Source organism: Equus quagga, chromosome 2 (genome assembly GCF_021613505.1).
Source record: "Equus quagga isolate Etosha38 chromosome 2, UCLA_HA_Equagga_1.0, whole genome shotgun sequence".
Taxonomy (NCBI): Eukaryota; Metazoa; Chordata; class Mammalia; order Perissodactyla; family Equidae; genus Equus; species Equus quagga.
The window spans coordinates 33,502,319-33,522,592 of NC_060268.1; the positions used below are offsets into that span (position 1 = coordinate 33,502,319).

At 33.4% G+C, this 20,274-nt stretch overlaps 1 protein-coding gene and 1 long non-coding RNA gene across 4 annotated transcripts in view; one reads left to right on the top strand and one right to left on the bottom strand.

The window, feature by feature from the left end:
- Positions 1–9,176, top strand: part of LOC124235665 (uncharacterized) — a 77,088-nt gene extending 67,912 nt beyond the window's left edge. For both annotated transcript variants that reach the window (XR_006887539.1, XR_006887540.1), the window contains one exon: positions 9,049–9,176. This is a non-coding gene — a long non-coding RNA (uncharacterized LOC124235665). The remainder of the gene's footprint in view (positions 1–9,048) is intronic.
- Positions 1–20,274, bottom strand: part of DPH6 (diphthamine biosynthesis 6) — a 170,028-nt gene that overhangs the window by 40,371 nt on the left and 109,383 nt on the right. The gene's annotated exons all lie outside the window — the stretch shown is intronic.

Here is a 20,274-nt window from a genome sequence, read left to right on the forward strand (position 1 = left end):
AAGATATTCAATTGATATAATAGTAGAGCTTATGTGGGTGATGGGGTGTGGGTGGACAAGTGTAGACAATAACTCTTCCCATATTCCAAAACTAACCTGACAGGAAAAAAAAACTCACATGCCACAAGTTGGCTGTGAAAAGAAAGAATTCAGTTTGGATATTCACATTCCTAATACAGGTATTGGCTTAGGTTCATTTAAATAAGTTATTTCTATTTATTATTGATTTAAATCATTTAGCTTATTAACTATACAAAGTGAATAATAATTTTCTGCTTCTAGTTGGATGGCAGTTTTGGTAACATGATATTTCCTATAATCACATATCAGAGTAACAAAAGGGAAGTCAGGTAGAGTAAGGAGTCTTCTGCCACTGTGTATTAAATTACATCAGACCCAAAGCAAACAACTCAGACTGGCAGCACTAGGTAGAATATCTGAGTCAATTCCCTTCCTTTCACAGTGATCTTATTCTCATGGTGTAGTCACTAAAATTAAAATTTCAATTGGCTGGGTGAACACATAGATGAACTAATCGTTGACTTTGTTCTGTTCCTCTATTCCTGTCAATCACTTTGCAATTCAGTGTTTAAAATGAATAAGTAAACAAAATATTTTGAGACAAACATCCATGTCATCACCACCCAGATTTAACAAGGATTAACATCTTGCCATATTTCCTCCATAACCTTTTCTTTAAGAAATAAACACCACCAACGACATAACGGAATTTCACAGTTTATCAACCCCTTATAATCTATTCCCCCTGGCCTTTCTACATAGATAACTGCTCTTCTGAAGTTGGCATGTTACCTTCCAACTATGCTTTTACAATTTTACTACAAATGCTTATATCTAAAACAATATTTGGTATTGTTCATGTATATTAAATTTTTACATGAATGGTATAACTTTTTACTAGATTTTTTTCAATTCACAGTGCTAATGAGATTTACTTATATTGATTACTGTGGCTCTGATCCATCCAGTTTTAGTGTCATATTATATTCTATTATATGCATACGTAGAATTTGCTTATCCATTCTCCAGTAGATGGGAACTTGGCCACTAGCTTGTTTCTAATTTCTGTTTTGTCACTAGTACTTCCTATCCTGCAGTGAATATGCTTTAATGCGAAATTATTATGCTAGAGGAGAATATATATATATAATATTGCCAATTGCTCTCCAAAGTAGTATTACCAATTTGTACTTTCACCATCAGGGAAACAGAATTCCCATTTCACATAATGTGAAAATAATTTAGTGTTGTCTGATTTTTTCATCTTTGTCAATCTGAGATATTTATATATATAATTGTTTTGGATACTTGCTTTAATTTTCATTTTCTGATCACTATTAAAAGTAAGCATGTTTTCATATTTCATTGCCCCTTCATTCAGGCTTTCACTTCTGTAAGTTGCATATTAAAATCATTTGCCCATTTTTAATGCTGAATTTTATCTTTCATTTGATGATGCATAGTTTTTGATACATTCCGACGACTAATCCTTCATCATTATGAGCATTGTAAATCTCTTCCTAATCAGTGGCTTGTCATTACACTTTTTTTTATTGGGGGAGGGTCTTTTAACAAACATTAGCTTTATTGTATAGTAGTCAAAAGAATTATTATTAAAATTTTTTTCTTTGTATTGTAATAAACTCTTTCTTATCCCAAGGTCATAATGTTAATCTCTTATATTTTCTTTTCAAAGTTTTAAAATTTTGCTGTCCACATTTAGATCTTTAATTCATGTAGAATTTACATGCAGCTATCATATATGGAGTGTTATAATTGTATCTCTCACTATGGATAATAAGTACTATTTTTGGAATCTCTTCCCTACTGATGTATATGACACCTCAGCTTAAACACGCAGTTTCCATCCATATCTGAGTCTGTGTCATGCCACCTACAATTTACTTTAAAATATTTCAGAAAAACTAGTGCGACATACAAAAGTCTGTTTTAATCTACTCTTAGAGATAGTTAGTAGAGAACCAAAGGACTCTAATCAGAACCCATAACTCCAGAGGCTATAACGTCTAGTGATATAATTTTTTTAATCTTAGATCATCGAGAAGGTTTTGATAATTAACACAATGGCTGTTAGAAATGATTTTTCCTTACGAAATTTATTTACTTAAAAAATAAATTGCATAGTACTTACTATGTGCAAGGCACCATTATAAGTGTTCTACAAATATTAACTAATTGGATTCTCATAACAATCCAATGAGTAGGGACTATTATTGTCGCCACTTAACAGATGAGAAAATTGAGGCACAGAGAAGTTCACAGTGACTCTCCAAGGTCACCCACTACCAAGAGAGAAAATCAGGATCAAATTTAGGCAGTCTGGCTGTGGAGCCCTGGTTTCAACTACCAGGTTACCTTGCTTCTCTAAGCTGGGTTAAAGATGTTTCCATCTACACCTCATTCGCTAAGATTTCTTTGTCATTTTCTCAGACTTGTTAATTCTGCTGTTTTAGAGCATGGACAACCACATTTTATAACTACTTTGTCCATATCTACTGAGATGTATTCCTCAATTCACCAATACTAGATATTATTAAATTTAAAATTTTCGCCATTATGATAGAAAAAATGATATTTATCTATCGGTATTTTTATTTGCATATCTTTACTTTTGTATGATTCAGGTAGAACACGTTTTTCAGAAATTTATGGCCAGATTTGCAGCTTTTGTTTTACTATGAATTGATTATTCATATTTTTTGGCCATTTTTCTAATAGACTACTCATCTTTTTAAAAATAATACTGAAACACTTCTTCAAAACCAAGGCCACTTAGTCTTTTGCTTATCAAATGTGTTTTTTTAGGGTTTCCCATATGTTTTATGAATTCACATAAGGCATAATACTTTATTGGTGATTGGTCTTTTCTCTTGATAGATCTTGTTATATTTGGCAATTTGGGGAGTCTCATCGAAGAGGCAGCTTTTTGTTGTTGTTTTCAATGTCTTCCCCACTTTTCAATTTCACAAATTTTGCTCTTACACTTATCATTACCTTCCTTTTGCTTTCTTTGTGTTAATTCAATAGCTTATTTCTAGCTTCTTGATTTGAACACAATTCATTTATATTTACACATTTCTTATTTTTGAAACAGAAGGACTTAAGTATCAATTTAGCTACATTCCAGAAGATTTGAAAAGTGGTACTTTTATTGTCATTCAGTTTTCAATATTTTGTCATTTTTATTGAGTTATTTAGGATTACTCTAGTAAGTGTCAAAACGTTTATTTTTTACTATTTTTTGTTGTTTTTTAATTTGATTGCACTGTGGTCAAAACTGTAGTCTTTATGAGATAATTCTTCAAAATCTGGTAAATTTCCTTTGTGACCTAGAACATGGTCAAATTTTATGAATGTTCCATTTGTGCTAGGAAAGTATGTTCTCCACCTATTGAAAGCAAGATTCTGTATCCAAACACACAAAATCATGATTGTAATTGTTAATTCTGCTGTTCAAATCTGCTATGGCCTTTAATATTCAGTTTCTGTGAACCATCAGTTTCTAATAAAGGAGTGGCAAAATCCCCCATTATGATTTAGTTTTAATAATTTCTTACAATTCTATCAGTTTTGCTTTATATATTTTAAAGCTATGTTGTTATTTGTATACAAATTCACAATTTTTAAAACTTCTCGATGGGATTATTCCCTTATTAAGTAGTACTGACTCTTTCATCTCCATGTATGATTTTTATCTTATATTCTGTTTATCAACATTACAACATCAGCTTTCTTTTGTTAGTATTTTTCTGATACATATTTTACTATCATTTATTTCAAATTTTCTGTATGCTTTTGTTTTAGATGCCTTTTATAAATTACATACAATTGGATTTTAAAAATTTTGCCCTAGCTTACAAACACAACTCTAAAAAATTGAGTTTAACACAGATAGAAAGAACAAATTGGTGGTTACCAGAGAGGAAGGGAGGTGAGGAAGGGGTGAAAGGGGTAAAGCGGCACATTTGTACAGTGACGAATGACAATTAGACTTTTGGTGGCAAACACGATGTAGTCTATATAGAAATCAAAATATGATGTACACCTGACGTTTATGTAATGTTATAAATCAATGTTACCACAATAAAAAATTTTAAAAATAATACATACAATAAAAACTGAATTTAACCATGTTACATTTTTTATATTTTACATTGTAACTCTACACGTGTTTCTATCATCTTATGTGGATTTTCTGTTACATTAAGCTTTATATATATTTTTTCCTTTGCTATTTTCTGTGTTATACTGGATTGAAAAAGATTTTTGTCTATTCGTTTTCTCTGCTGATTAGGAAATTGTAGACAGATTTCTACTTTTTCAGAAATCACTAGTAATTTTTTAAAACATTCAAAACCACAGTATTTGTCTAAATAAATTATTTAAGAATGCATGAATCTTAGAACATAAATCTAAGAATTTATGTTTAGCATCTTTTTGACCAAGAGAATTTAACTAGCCACTAAATAAGCCCCATTGTTTCAGTTTTTATTATTGTGTTAAATTTTAGTTCTACCATTTTTGGCAAGAAAAATTAAGCTTACCAATATATTTTATAATGTCATTGCTCACCATTGTTTCTCATTAATTTCTCCTGGAACTGAATCTATTTCTAACTGAAGTCCATTCTTGTTTTCCTTTTTGCTTAAGATCTGTGAGTGGTAAACTCTCCTAGTTTTTCCATGTCTCATATTGTTCTATCTCATTCTCATTGTTACATAATAGCTTAGTTGTAATATATTAGTTCTTCAGGCATTTGTTGTCCCTAATGAGATTTATGCTGTCAGTCTAACAGTGGTTCCCAGATGAGGAATCTTTATTTCCTCTATGCTAGACAGATTGTACAATTTTCACTTTACCTTTGACACTTTGTAATTTTAATACAATTTGTCTAGGTGTATGTTTATTTTTTTATTATTATTCATTTTTTTGTGAGGAAGATTGGCCCTGAGCTAACATCTGTTGTCAATCTTCCTCTTTTTGTTTGAGGAAGCTTGTCACTGAGCTAACATCTGTGCCAATCTTCCTCTGTTTTATGTGGGATGCTGACACAACATGGCTTGATGAGCAGTGCTAGATCTGCACATGGGATCTGAATCTGCAAATCCCGGGCCGCTGAAGTGGAGCACATGAACTTAACCACTACGCCATGGGGTTGTCCCCCATATGTTTACTTTTATTTATATGCACCTAATAAGCACTTGCAATTCCAAAACTCATATCTTTCTTCAAGTCTAGAAAATCTTCAGCCATTTTATCCATCAAAACTCTTTTCCCACCATTTCTTCTATTTTTTTTCTGAAAGATCTATTACATAAATATTGCAGTTTCCCAGTCTGGCCTCCATATTTTAAATTGCTCTCAATGTTTTTTACCTATCTCTCTTTGTTGCCTTCTGGGTGAGTTATTTTTTTCTGCTTCACTCATTCTCTCTTCTACTTGGCTCACCTAGAGTTTATTCTACCCATGGAGTTTTTTGGTTTTTTAAAAGACTGTACGTTTCATTTCGAAAATTTCTAATTGCTTACTTTTCACACCTTACTGTTGCTTTTTCATTTCAAGTGATTTATTTTTCTAATTGATTTCTTTTTATGGAGTGGATATTTTATTTTTCTTTTCTCTTTGAGCTTCTCCCTCATAGGGGGGCACTCTCAGTCTCTGTTTCTCCACAAGATTATGACCTCCCAACTGCTTTTGCCTGCTTTCTGACCCTTTGAGTCATAGCCCCACAGCTTCAGTCCTGTACTATTTTGTATGTCTATTCATCTCTAGTTCACAGCAATGTTTATAATGTTTTCCAGCATAGCTACGTCTTTCATACTTTTCCTTTATCTATTCATCTATTACTGGTGGAAATTTGGAAAACTCAAAGCATGAATGTATAAAGCCAGCATGGCTGGAAGTTACTTTTTAGCTTCCCTTCCAATTCCTTGATTCTCATTTATATATATATATATATATATATATATATATATATATATATATATGTCATAAAACACACGTACAGCACACTCAGCATTCAGGCACTAGGCTACACATCACTAAAATCATTTTAAAAGTCTCTCATGATTGAATCTATGAATTTATGTTTTGTATTCTCTATAAGGATCTGGGAGCAAATAAATGCCTGTCTAAAAGGCATGAAAGGGAATTTAAAAGCATATAGTTTTATACAAGTAGGCAATGGAAGATCAAACTGATGATCTTCCCATTTTTCTTGCAGTCTTTTAATTCATTGTAGAATCATCAGGCCCCAGTTCCGAACTGTTAAAGTATGGAACTGCTGTTATATCTCATTTCAGAGACGGCTACCTTCCGTGATGGATAAAGTAATTTGGCTTGCCTTTAGATAAGACAGTCAGTAAAATATGTAAACATAAGCCACACCGGGCACAGTTTTTCCACATGAATCTGTGATCATCACACAGGTATACCTTGGTAAAAATTAGTTGATTATGTCAAGATTTTTCCGTATTCATAGAAATATTTTCAATTATTTATTACTGGGCTAAGCACTGAAAATTCTATGAAGCCAAAACAATTGAAATAAATCAAAATTTAAAACTTCAAAGAAGATTTTCAAATATTTCCCTGAAACATATTATAGATCATGTCACTACAGCAGGAGATTATTGTAAAACTATAAAATAGCTACAAAAGACAATAAATAAAAAAAACACTCTTTCTTTCCTCTCAGAGTGAATAATGAAATAAGCTGCCTGTGTGAGTCTTCACAGTTTCGTAATAGAGGCTGTCCCATGTTTAATGAGGGTGGTAGATGCTGCTCTGATTCATGGTCTGATGCTTTCAACATTTCACACAGGGCAGACCAATTAGTAACAATCTTTCACATACCCAAAACAACATATGATTTCAACAGACATGTAAAACCAAGGAAATGGCAGGACCTGAAAAATAAACAATCTTGACACATTATAAATTTATCAGAGGTTACCTCTGGTGATTTCACTAGGCTGCTTTGGCATGAACTATGATTTAGGAGTTCTTATCTCATATGATACTATTTAAATAGACTATAATTCTTTTCCAAAAAATGTCTGATTTAATAACGAAACTGCTTGTCCAGATTCAATATTCACTACATATTCTTCTGAATGGATCTTTCTACTTTAAAATCAACACTGTATATAATACGATACTTGTGTCAGGCTAACATGTTCCATCATACTTGTTTATAATGACTACTCGAGCCCTTTTCTCCTGATATCTTGCTGGTTACTCGGTCCAAGTGCAGTTTGTCTTTGCTTCCATTTTTCTGTTTATTAGAAAGTGACCAGTCATCGGGCACCTCATGATCACGGCCCATATGACGTGCATTTAAAACTGTTTTTATAAAATATTTTTTTGGATAAGATCCAGAGATCCCAAGCTACTATCCTTGAGAAATCAATGGCCTGAAGCCAACCCGATCTCTGAAATCTCTTCTAAATCGTTGAGACTTTTACACATTGGATGATATTCGTCAGGGATGTGGGAGGAAGACTATCCATCCTACTACAGACTACATTCAGATACAGAACTTTCCTCAAGAAATTCTTCACTGTCTAGAACACTGATGATTCAATAAATATTAAACTATATGGAAATGAAAACTCTTTCTAACTTACTTTTATAAATATATTGAATGATTACTTAATTTTCTTACACTTCACATATTTTTTCACAAGTCTCATTTAGAAACATCTTAGCATTGTATGCACAGTCTTTATAATATTTAATTTCTCTGAGTGAAACAGGACAATTATTCAAATAATTTTAAAACAAAGATCAGGAGAAACAGATCACCTTAACAAGAAAAAACTGTTAGCTTATCTATAATTATGAAGCCCAAAGATGTTAGTCTTTATCTCATATATTTTGGTTTTATTTTCTAACCAGGTGATATACACAGAGAATTTTGACATTCAAGATCTTTCATAATTGAGAATGGAAGGTCAAGTTCAGATCAGCATCAATAAAATATATTTATCAATGGACTTATTTTTAAATTTTTATGTTTTAAATGGTTTAGAGAGAAACATTTAAAATAATGAAGTCAATGTTTGAACCAAAATTTAACACAAAGCTTAGACAACATAAATAATTTCTCAGTTTAACTTACTCATTTTAGTAATAAGAATCCATTTACATTTCTAAGCACAACTAAAGAAAGATGCTAACATACCAATATATTTGCTCTCAAATGATTCTATTGCATAGAATCATTTTAAAGTATAAGAAAATATAACTATACCTCAATAATTCTTAAATCCATGTTATACATTCATTCTATTTTCATTTTTAAGCAGAAGCCATTTAACTGGTAAATGCAGCCAGTCCAAAAGGCATAATCTTCTCTTTCTTGAAAAAAACTCCAGTATCAAGACCCAATACAATTTCAGTATAATTTGAAAATCTCTCTCTTAACCTTTGTAATGTCATCATTCCCATTTTATTTTATATAAAACTGCATTACGTTAAAACCTTTTGAGGGACTATGAAAAGTCTATGAAAAAGCCACAATGGTTCATGGTCTTTTTCAATGCAATTCAACTTTATCTAAAAGCTTCAATTTATCCTAGGCCTTGAAAAAGATGTTTCTTTTAGATTCATTCAATTTAGGTCCCTCTTTTCTAGTAAAGCCTGAATCATGAATGGACATAAACTGTCCTTCACCAAAATCCTAACAGTCTGTTCAATTTACCTCCTGAATCAGTCAGCTATGGAATATGAGTCTCAATGTTATCTCTCTCCCCTATGAAAACCTTTATAATCATTGAGATGGTTACATTATTAATGTTGATATAAATAACAATATCAAGAAATATCAATATTAATCAAGAAGATGATTATGATCCATTAGACACAGGATGATGTTATATTTAGCGTACATTTTAACTCAAATATATAAATAAGTTACTTTGAGTTGCTAACAAAATTTTCTCCAAAGTGCAGAAAAAATTTACTGTAAATCCTGACACCTAACCATTTAATCATGTCTTATAGACATTTCTTCATGGAAGCTGGATGGATGAAAAAACCCACAACAAGACCTAGGCACTGGATAACTCTATGCAGAATTAAGAAATTAATTAGGAGGAAGAATCATAATTTGCAGAGCTGACATCTATTTTACTTTACTTGCATGTATCAATGGGAAGCAATTACAATTCAATTAAAATATTCAATTTTATTACTTTACTGACTGACCTTGAAGTTAATGCCTGTTTTATTTAATTGCATCATCTATGAATAAATGTTAACCCTAGAATGTTATGCCCCATTATTTTCAATGCATTTTTCAACTTCTCAACTGAATTATATCAATCAATTTATTATCTACTGTCACGAAAGCAAGTGGAGGTTTATTTCTTCACGACAGCCCAATATATGACATGAGAGAAACATCACAAAATGTTTAATAATGCTATTTTTAACAGAGTCAAGTAAAATGAATTGTGTTCTCATCTCAACTTTTGTAGCCTAGACTTTTACTGTAAAATCAGTAGGTGATATTAAAAAAGTTATAATCACTCTGAGAAGCAATTTCTAGTCTGCCTATAATTCTTGATAAATTCAATGCAGACAGGAATGGAGCATCCCATGTATCTTCAAAGTTAAACACACATACACACACATATCTAATAATCTCTTCTTATTTCACCAGGTTCACTGGCCACCATAACAAGTAGATTCCATTGAAAAAGCTCTAATGGTTTTGCTGGCAAATATAACTATTTTTGTTGTACCCAGACTCCAGTTGAGCACACTCTTATTCTATAATTGAGCATTTTAGAAATAAAATGGCTAAATTTATGTTTAAAAGAATAGATAAGAAAGACTGATTATACAATCTCGAAAAGTAAAAATGAACTCACATATTTTGAAAGTTGATATTTGGGAAAGAATCTTATTTCAATTTCCAGATTTTCCATTTCTACAATTAGACCACTAAATCCTTACCTATCTTAGAGGTTGTGTTAGGACTCATCTCAACATGTAACTTCTTTCTGAAGTCTATGAACTCATATTTTACTTCAGCGTAAGTAACATAAAGGAGACTCAGATACTTTATGGATTCACTTTGAAGATCCATGGCATTCATGAAATGAATGACCAAAAAATCATAGTAAGTATAATTATGCAGTTAATGATAATCAATACTTGCTGGTGACAGCTCAAATGGTCGTTTTTTCTCCCTTTAAAAATACTATACAGTATTAACATGCAAAAAGTGGACAAAAAGTGAAAGATATGTGTTTCAAACAAACAAATTTTTTTAAAAGGGGGATTTGTAACATTTATTTTAGAAATATCTTCCCAATCATTCATATTAGTTTTCAACATGATGAGTACTGGAAACTGAAAGAAGCTCAGTATAAGTAGGGAGTGTTTGAAAGGGTGAAAGTTTAGGTTAAAAGAAGTAAACAAAAGCCAGATCCTATAGGGCCTTGTGTTTCATTTTAAAGAGTTTATACTTGAATGTAAGGTCACAGAGAAGATAGAGAAATTCTTAGCAGAGGAATAATATGATCCAATTTGACTTTTAGAAAGACCATTCTGGCTTCAGTCTAATTCCTTGGCAGTAAACAAGACTGAAGGTCAGAAGGCAAATAAAGGGGCTGCTGCAATAGTTAGTAACAGAGGATGTAATAGGCAAGGCAATAGGTATGGAAGGAAGAGAACAGATCTCAGAGCAACATACAGTAGGTAGGACATACAGTACTTACTGATGACCTGGGTATGGGGAACACAGGAAAGAGGAAGGGCAAGGATGATTCCTAGGCTTCTGACTTCAGTCAAATTAAAAGATGGTGGCATCAAACACCATTTACTTCAGATGGAGAATAATAGAACACAAGAAAGTTTGGGAAGGAAAATAAGGGTGAACTTCTTTTCAGACACATGTTAGAGGTTCCAGTGAATCACTCAAGAAGAGGTATCTAATTGGCAGTTAGGTATATGGAGATAGAGCCCACCATAGAAGTCTGGCCTGGAGATGCCAATATAGAAATAGAAGCCATGAAATAAAATCACTCAAGGAGAATATGTAAAGCGAGAAAAGAAGATACAGGAAAGAGCTTTGAGGAACATCAAACTTTAATAGACACCATAGTCAGAGAGCTGTCCAAAATGCAAATCTGATCTGGTCATTTTTATTTTAAAATCCTTCATTCATATTCTTGGTAAGATGTTTATATGACCACTGGCATCTAATTTCTTCCTTTTCTTCCTGTGATGGTTAATTTTATGTGTCAACTTGAGCAGGCCATGGGGCATCCAGATTAAACATTGTTCCTGGGTCCGTCTGTGAGGGTGTTTCTGGATGAGATTGGCATTTGACTTAGTGGTCTCGGTGAAGTAAATTGCCCTCCCCAACGTGGATGGGCATCATTCAGTCTTTTAAGGGCCCGAATAGAAAAAGGGGCAGAGGAAGGAGGAATTTGCTTCTTTTTTCCTACCTCCCTGCTTAAACTGGGATATCTCATCTTCTCCTGCCTTTGGACTGGGATTTACATCATTGGCTCTCCTAGTTCTCTTGACTGAATTATACTACTGACTTTACTGAGTCTCCAACTTGCGGACAGCAGATGTGGGACTTCTCAAGCCTCCATAATCATGAGAGCTAATTCTTCACAATACATCTCCTTTTATATCATGTTGTTCCTATTTTTCTGGAGAAACCTGACTAATACATTTGCCCTCTCCTTTATTAACTCCACTGAAAAGATCACTCAATAAAAGAAAAAGAAAATATGACAACTGAAATTACCCAGAACTTGAACTAAATTCTGCTTGCTTGAGTGAATCTGGAATCAAATTCAGGGGAAAGTCTGTCCTAAGACTTTTCCAGTGAAAGAATAACTTGCTAGAAAACGACGTACAGAAGTACAGTACTCCAGAGAAGTGTGATTATACCTCAGATCTTGCATTGTGAGATGCAATACCTCACCTGATTCTTATGTGAGTTTATACTAACTGTGACCTATATACATTTATATACATTTACCTACATATGTTTGACATATCAACCAATACAATAGTACCTATCTGAAAGATAATTTGTTGGAGGACAAGCCCTACAAATTTTATAACGTATCCTTGCTCCAAGCAGTTTTAATGCATTAATGTTAGGCCCTCATCTAAGACGGGGAAGTCTCACTTTCCAACTATGGCAAATATAGAATGATATAGGTATTAAGGTACTAAACACAAATGTCTGCTTGGACAGTATAGTTATTAAATAGTCTTACAATTAAGTAGAAAAATAGAAAAAGACTCATTGACTTACCTTTCCAGGAGTTTTCAGTTAATTATTACATATTATCATGAAAGTTGTTTTAGTGTAAGCTGCCTGACACAGCCATAAATGTCACTACAGAGGGCTAACTTTTATAATAGCATGCATTAAAATAAGATCTTATTTACTCATCAATATTACATTTTGTGTATTTTTGATTTTTAAAGAATATAGGGAATTGGAGATATTCATTGAGATGACAGTAGAAAGAAAGGTTCTAGAATTACAGTATATATTTCTTGGAAGGCAATACACACACACACACACACACACACACAAAGTAACTTTGGGATAGATAGAATCTTAATCTATTCAAAAATTCAGAGAACAGATCCATAACAGTACCAAACAGTTACAGCCTAATTTATTTTTAGAACAGCGTGCCCCACCTAGTGAAGGAAAAGATGTGCTAGCAAGAAAATGAACAAAATCAGTATTTATTTCCTCTGCTGTTACAATCTGTTACTCCCCTCTGTAGACTGAGCAAAAGGCACTGGATTCAGAGATGCGGGTTGTGGGACTAGTAGTATTTGTATCTGAATCTTAAGGAAAGATTATATCGCATGTACTCAGATTTTGATATTTCAATCTTGATTTTTTTTCCCCTCATCTTAAAATGGTAGGTAATTTATAACACACTTGGGAAATGTTAAAAATCTCAACATTTGATGTTTCAATACTTGAGTTATAAGTTTAAAAATTCTGTACTAAAGTACTTTGTATAAAAGTAGAAATATATTTCTAGTAGCAATTAACTATACTTGAATGCACATTAATTAACCTCTTTTTAACAAAATAATTATTTGAAAAAAGTTCAGGTGTAAAAAAAATGTTACATTAACCACAGAATATGAAAGAATAATGCAAATTGCTCTTGACCTTTACTGTTCAGCATTCTTTTCTAGGACGGCTATTGCAATGAATGCTTTAAATTATGTCCATTATTATCCACATGAATGACAGGAGGGCATAATGTGTAGAAGCAATAATTAATATGCCTTATCTTGGCTTATTTGGGCAGTAATAAAAGAGGAAATAGATTAATGTAAAATACAGTTATTACTACAGGTGAGTACATGTAGGAGTGGAACTCGGCAGTTGGGAAGGCTGCACAATTAAAGCTTGTGTTCTAATTAGTATGGGCATCTCTTAATGTTAATTAACCCAAAGGGTAAGACTTTAAAGAGCCTATGTTGGGGTCGGCCCAGCGGTGCAGTGGTTAACTTCATGAGCTCCACTCTGGTGGCCGAGGGTTCGCCAGTTCAGATCCAGGCCATGGACCTACACACTGCTTTTTTTTTTTAAAGATTTTATTATTTCCTTTTTCTCCCCAAAGCCCCCCGGTACATAGTTGTATATTCTTCGTTGTGGGTTCTTCTAGTTGTGGCATGTGGGACGCTGCCTCAGCGTGGTCTGATGAGCAGTGCCATGTCCGCGCCCAGGATTCGAACCAACGAAACACTGGGCCGCCTGCAGCAGAGCACGCAAACTTAACCACTCAGCCACGGGGCCAGCCCCTACACACTGCTTTTTAAGCCATGCTGTGGCAGGGGTCTCACATATAAAATACAGGAAGATGGGCACAGATATTAGCTCAGGGCCAATCTTCCTCAGCAAAAAGAGGAAGATTGTTGGCAGATATTAGCTCAGGGCTAATCTTCCTCAAAAAAAATAGCATATGCTAAAAATATGAAGAAAAAATTGTTAGCACTTTCCAAGAGGCAACTAAGGAGTTTAAAAACTATCCAGGCTGCTTGGAAGACAGATAATATGGACACTGGCTATGAGAGATATATGCACTGGGCCATTACTGGAAAGGGCAAAAGAGAAAACAATTACATATAAACCTTTATGAAAACATTGAAAATATTCAGAACATCTTTTAACACTTGATATTTTTTTCTGAATTACATATCAAAAATATTAACAGGGAAAGGAAGAATTATAAAATTAAAAAGACAAAGGTAATATGAGAATTAAACAGTTAATATGAGTAGTTGGACTAACTGCTGAGTTTCTCCCCTCAATGAGAAGTTGCAATGAGGACAGCAAGGAAGAGGATGAGAAGCAGCAGAGAAGTTTCATTCAGCTTTATTTGGCATTGACCTTCGCTGTACAGGATACTGGGGAAATGACTATTCCAAGGGCACTTTCTGAGAAAATCAGTGGGGCAGTAACAGAGAGCAATCTCCTAGGAGGAAATAATAGAGCAACTTGAGAAATTCCACAGCAATAAATCACCATGACCAGATGGTATTCAACTGAGAGTTTCTGAAGGAAATAAAGTGTGAAATGGCTGAGCTACAGAAGAGGATATGCATTGAATCCAGAAAACCAGCAACTGTTTCCAAATGCTGCGATTTTGCTAATACGGTAGCTTTTCTGTAGGAAAGAAAAACAATCAAATGAAGATTTATAGAATTATAGACCAGTGGCTCTCTTGGTGATAATTCAGACACTGATAGAGTCTAATTAAGAATAGCTTGCTTCAACATCAGGATAAGGTTAACCTGCTAAGGTCAAATCACCCACTGAGTCTATAAAGAGAACACTGTTTCTCTCCATCCTATTAAACTTATCTGGAAATGTCAATAAAATACTAGATAGAAGTAAACCAGTAAATGTAATTTATTTGGGAATTACATGAAGCTTTTAACAAGGTCACATGAGACTATTGGGGAAAATAAATAATCAAAGTCTTTGGGAGGAGAGACCACAAGAGAAACTTCTGTCATTACCTGTAAAACTTGCTAAGTAATGAAAACAAAGTTTCAGGGACAATTTCTCTTTTCTTCCCTAACACTGGGTTACCTCTTCCAGAAGTATAGATCACCCTCAAATTAAAAAAAAAAAAAAGAATTTCACTACAGACAAGATACAGAGTAATAGTAGGGAAGGAAGATGTGTTCCAAACTAAGAAGAAAACAAGAGACCAACAGGCAATGGCAAGATAAGCATGTAGTAAAAGTTTTACCTATTAAATGGAATCTGAAAGCTATAACTGAGTTTAAGTTTCTCATCATTGTGCTCTATGTAAGCATCAGATTATAATGAAAACTAACAAGTTATAAAGTAATAAGACTGATTTTCATCTATTTAAATGAAGGCTGTTGCCTTCAAAGTAGTCACCTTTACACAATAAATGCTTATTCCAATGATATATATTTGCCCTTAATCAAACCACTTCTGAAATTCTCTATATAGAACTGCCTTCAGAGGCAGTGACATACTGTTCTGAAATTATCCAATGGTGGCAAACCTTCATCCTTCAAGAGTAGAACCAGAAGTCATTAGGGAAGGATGGAATTTCCCTCCAAAAGCCAAATTCTACAACCACTGATTATCTCTTCCATCTCAGCACTAAGAAGCAGTATTGTCTGGGAATGAGAAAGACCATGCAGCAGACGCTTGAAGAAATCCACACAAGGGCCTGGGGAACCTCCAATGACACTATTTGAGAGTTCCAAACGTTAGAAAGTCCCAACACCAAAACAAGACCTGTTTCACTATGTAACTTCCACTTGCTCTTAGAACTGTCCTCTGAAGCCACAGAAAGTACCAGCAGCCTTTCACATATTGTGAATGGCTATAAAAATCCCCATTCTCTTTGGCCCAGTAACCTGCTGCCTTCACTTCAGCCTAAATATATAGCTCCTTTAACTAGTCCTCCTATGGCACCGCTGCTGTCCTTTTATTGTTCTGGTCACTCTCCACTCACTGAATTATAGCTGTTTCTGTGTCCCATGTTAATGCGGTCTTTCTCTCTGTTTAAAAAAGCAATTTCTGTCCATTGTAAGAAATACAGAAAACACAAAAAGAAAATTTAAACTTTACATATTAATACTTTCTGGGGATATCTGCTGCTAATCCATTATCATTTGTATTTTCAGGGTTTTTTCTATGAATACCTTTTGCATAGAGTTGAGATCCAATTATTTATCCCGTATTTTTCTTAAATTACTATAGCTGTAACCTTCTTAAATGAAGGTGCTATAAGAAAACACAATATTCCACATTAACTCTGTAATGCAACCCCTCAGACCTCCTCAGCTGCTTTGCCAGCCACAGTGTGCCACTGACACATAGAAGCATAATGTCATAAAATCTCAAAGATTTTTCTCTCAAGTGCTGGTGTTAAGCAATATCTTATCCATCCTATATAGTGAAGTTGGTTTTAGGAATTAACATTCAGAACTCTTTATATTTACCCCTTTCACATTTTAACTGGTCAGATTTAATCCCTAGTTCCAGCCAACTAATATAAATCAGTATTTTGATTCTATGACTCAAAATATTAGCAATTCCAAGAACCTCTGTACCATCTGGAAATTTAATCAGCATGCCATTCAAATGCTCATTGAAATAAACTTCTTAAAGAATGAAAAGGGCAGCATAAAAGAATGATGTGATCCATCAATGGCCTTCCTGCATGTTGATACTGACCTATTATCAACTTCATATTAGATTTAACTACAGATGAATTGTTAATTCATTTCATATTACTTTACTTACATACACACAAAATATGGTGTCTTTACACAAGAGATGTGTCTTTGAAAAACTATAAGTAAATTAAATCACATTTTAAATATGAACAGAATTCAATATTGAAAGGATTTCTATAACGAATAAAATCTATCCCTAATATGAATAATTTAGTGATACTATTTTATCTTAACTGTATATTGGTTTATAGTTTTTATCAGTTATGTAGTTTTAGGCAACATCAAAACAGTGATTGAATCGATGCTAGATCCTAGGAGATTGTGAACAGAAGAGCTATACCTAACCTGGGAGATGGGTGGTGGAGGAAGGGAAAAAATTAATTTTTTAATGTGGATCTGGGTCTTGGAACAAAATTAACTTGGTTAATTTGTAAAGATTGAATTAAAAAAGAAATTATCAAAATATAATATTTATTTGTTCAAATATATGTTGTTTAAGTGAACCATGAATTTTTCCAGTGAAAGTAAGTGGAATAAAGGGGAAAAAAGGATGGAAATAGTTTGAAGTTGTGCTATCGCTATTGAATTAGGGACACATATAATAACTGCATACCATCAGCTGCATTCACTTCTCCTGACTGGAGTCTATTATTTGTTAATGCATTCATTACTGCTTGGTTTATAAAGTACATATAATTATTAACCTAAACGATAAATAGATAACCTACCTGTACTTTAACTTTTTAGCCACTTGATATGTTAAACAACCTGCATACTTAAAAAAAAATGCAATTATTGAAGCACAGCTGAATGGCCCCAGAGCACACAGGCTCCATTAAATTTGCTTACATCTAATTACTCCTGCCTGAGGCAGGTGAAAAATCATTCTTATAAGATCTTTCTTTATCCAGTAGCCAAAAAATAAAATGAAATAAAATCAGTGATTTTCAACCTAATAACTCTCTAAAACTCTTTGTAGTATTTGTTCTTTAAGACCCTATAAAGCTGGGCTTTGTGCAATAATCATTATAATTATGTTTTCAACCGTTTAACACAAACATTTCCTCCTAGAAAAATTATTGTAAGTCACCATCAATGCCAGTTATGAATTCATATCCTGCATCTTTCAAATTAAACATTTTAGGGTCATTTAAAAACACTGTAATTTAGAAATTGTGATATTGCTTTAGTTTCCCAAAACATATATCTTATCTGAAATATCTTTAATGCAAATGAAAATGTGAGATTAACAAGTACAGTATAGGAAGCTGAAAAGCCCCCAGATTTAACCACAATTTAAACACTTGTCTTTTCTGAACTTGTCAAAAAAAGAAAAACATATCTTCTACCTCCCGTTCCATTGACAACCACAGGCCTTAATAGTCTTGCCTACATTCTATCTGTTGCATGGGACACTTCCAGTGATTTTTAGAGGCAGAGATAAGAAAGAAAGGTGTACTGGGTTTATGATGCAGCAAGTTTCTTTTTTGCCAAACAGGAAAATGAAACAGCAGATGAAACATATGAGAAAAACAAACAAACAGGCAAATTATTTACGAAAGGAGAAAACTCAAATTATCCATAAACATGTGCAATTTCATATGTTAAGGCCAAAGAAAGATAATCAGTTAAAGGAAAAAAAAACTTTTTTCTTTAAATACATACAACTCCTGAGACACATATTGAAGACACAATCTACCTGAATGAATTAAGAAAAATAAATAAATAGTTCAAGAATAGGGAAGTTGTAACATAAAATAATTAGTGACAAGCACCAAAACTCAGTCACATAAATAATTGTGTCAAATAAGTTTTGCAAATCAGACTATTAAATGCAAATGTCAAATTCATTTATGAAAGAGAAGCAATATATATAACTAACAATAATTAGTAAAAATATGGGTTCAAACTTCAGGGACTAGAAAATGGGGGAGAAATGGATTGGAAAAGTAAAGGATGATAGTAACTGACATACACACCAACAGGTACAGGCAAAGGATCCAAATTCCTTTAAATTAGAATTAAGAACTGTACGAAGATAGCTTTTCAATGCAGGAAATCAGTGGCCCAGGCAGAAAGGCAGGATTCCAGGTCTTAAATCCCCTCAAAGACACCCAGCTAACAGTGGAACTGCCAGGCTAGAGTGAAACTGTTAGGTCTCTCTAGACTAGAATTGAACATTTTCTATAAAAAGTCAGACACTAAATATTTTAGGCTTTGTGGTACCTATGGTCTCTTTGGCAATTACTAAACTCTTCCATTGTAGCAAGAAAGCATCCATAGACAATATGTAAACAAAAGAGCATGGCTATGTTTATTAAAACTTTATTTATATATTCAGGTGGTGGTCTAGACGTGGCCTGCAAGTGGTAGTTTGATAACTTGTGCACTAGACAAAGGTAGTTGTCTACCTGGGCTTTATATTGGCTTCATACTGGAATTACCTGGAGAGCTCTAAACGAATAGATGTGCCTCCGTTCCATCCCTAGATATTCTGACTTAATTGGTCTGGGGTGCAGCTTGGGCACAGAGCTTTCTGAAAGCTCAACTAGGTGACTCAGATGTGCAGCAAGGTTGAAAACCACAGTTTTAGAAACTTGACCTGGGTTCCTGCTATATGTGTCTATGGAGAGGAAAATAGAAGAGGCGTAGAGATGTCTTTATTTGGCTGTGACAGTCCCAAATGTACTGCACCTATACACCTATAGGCTGTCCTCTACGATATGGAAATTAACTCTCAGGGGAGCAGAACATTTTGCCCTGAAAATGTTTCTATTCATCTCTATTATCAATTTATAAGCTGGTGCATATGAGACCCAACACATTAAACATATTTCTGAAAAAATACAGCAAGCCAGTTTGAATCAAAAGTCAGTCCTTTGTATCCCTGGGATCTAAGGATCCCAAATAAGACTTTGTTTCTGGCCTGTCCATGGGTGTAGCCCCTTGAATTCCTTATATTGATTAAGAAGGACTTAAAAGATGTTATTGCATTTTTAGTATCAATATTTAAAGAATATTTTTGAAAAGATTAAGGTAACTACTAGTAGAATGGATCCTTCTCAGAACAACAGAGAACATTTTAAAATATTCCATATAGCAAAAGGTAAAAAATAAAGGAAAGCAATAAATCATGAACAATTGATGACATAAAATAAGAAGAAAATTTAAGAAGTAACTTACTGATTATACCATATATTAGGTTTTAAAGCATTCCCTCAAAATTTCAAAGAATTGAAATAATCCTGAGTATGTTATCTGAGCAAAATGTGATTGAGCCAGAAATCAATTACACTAAATAAATAGAAAATCCTCATGTTTGGAAATTAACCAATGCATGAAATTAAGCAATACATTTCTAAATAACCCATGGGTTAGAGAAGAAATTCCAATGTAAATTAGAAAGTATTTTGAAATAAGTGGTAATGAAAATACAGCTATAGCTGAAATTAGAGGAAAAATTAAAGCTTAAATACATATATTAGA